Source organism: Rhinopithecus bieti, unplaced genomic scaffold (assembly GCF_001698545.2).
Source record: "Rhinopithecus bieti isolate Rb0 unplaced genomic scaffold, ASM169854v2 scaffold_4104, whole genome shotgun sequence".
NCBI classification, from domain to species: domain Eukaryota; kingdom Metazoa; phylum Chordata; class Mammalia; order Primates; family Cercopithecidae; genus Rhinopithecus; species Rhinopithecus bieti.
Genome location: NW_016804554.1, coordinates 1,075,131 through 1,076,729, shown reverse-complemented (window position 1 = coordinate 1,076,729; position 1,599 = coordinate 1,075,131).

Genomic DNA, 1,599 nt, shown 5'->3' with positions numbered 1-1,599 from the left:
TTTTCTTGATGTTAATTCTCATTTTTGTTAGGACACTTTGTCTTAATAGCAAAGAGTTGATTGATCATTTTGACCCTAATTTCTATCCTGAGTAAAAGTCACAACCACAAAAGCAAATCACAGTTTTTTTGGTGGGTGAAAATAAGCCAGATATGGACCAGCATACTCTTGATGCTTGTATTTTTGTGTTAGAATATGTTTGGGGAATGCCTGTATTTGTGAACCCTATGGATATCTAACCACGTTCTTTGCCATGATATTTGACAATATGTTGCTAAAGATGTCTGTGAACCAGTGAGAATTATCTCATTTTTATTTTCAATGCCTGAGGACAGAAAAGAAGCAAAGATGACTTAAAATAATGTTCTGTACCCAGGATTTTTGAAAAACACATACTTAACTACATAATTGGGTGACTTCATTTAGGAAGGAGAAATTAGCACATTTTATTTAAAAATGAATGTTCCAAGGGCAAACAAGACTTTAATGAAAATTCATTAAAACATTTTTTAAAGTACTTTAAAATGTATTTTTTAAAAGGTACTTTAAAAAGTCCTTGGGTGGAAATATACTCATTTCCAATACAAGCACCGGGTGGAAATATACTCATTTCCAATACAGACACCTCTCTGGCATCATTACATCAAGACTAAAGGACCATTTGAACCTCTCAACCACCAAGGGGAACAGAGACTTGAGCTGAGTAAAGTGAACAAATCGCTCCACTTTAGCAGATTTTTTAAAAATCAGACTTCTTTCTAAGGTTTTAAAACAAAGTTTCAGAGTTTGTCTCTCTCATGAGTTCCTCTGTAGTGTTTTTCCCCTTTCATTCTTTCATCCTGAGTGAGTAGTAAGTATATACTTTCATAAATCAGTAGTTTTTCACTTTTATGCTCCAAAATCAACTTTATGTATGACACAACAGAAGAATGAATATTGACTAACACATTAGCATATATCAGCAGCTCTGATTAAAAGCAATCATTGTGTGTATGTGAGAGAGACAGAGAGAGAGAAAGACATTGTTATAAATATTTTTTCTAAGCATTTTAAAAGGGAAAAATCGTGGAACTATTTGTAAAGCATAAAGAAAAGGTCTCAAGAAATAAAGAATAATTAATTTGGAGCAAATTAATTTGACCCACTTCAACACCATGCTGGTAACTCTCCTCTTCATATTACTAGCAGGAGAGTCTTTTTCTATAGAATGCTTAAAGTAGGATGTCCTTGTTTTAGATTGCCTATGGTAAGCAAACATAGAATCTATGGACTGATGAAACATCACTCTCTGTGACCTCATCTAAAAGGGTCAAAAAGTTTGTCAAATACTGAATGGAAGATCTTGTGGAGTCATATGGGAAATTCCAGAGCTTCCCCAGCTTCATCTTTGCCTCTTGAATCTAGGGAAGACTTCTAATTCACACGTGTCTCATTTGATAATCCAACCCTCTTTGTTGGTTCAAAAATAGCTTCCATTTATAATATAACTAAATTCGACAGCATTATATATTAATAATTATATTATTAATTATGAATTATTAATTAATATTAAATATTCATAATTAATATTATATAATATTGTATAATATATAATATATA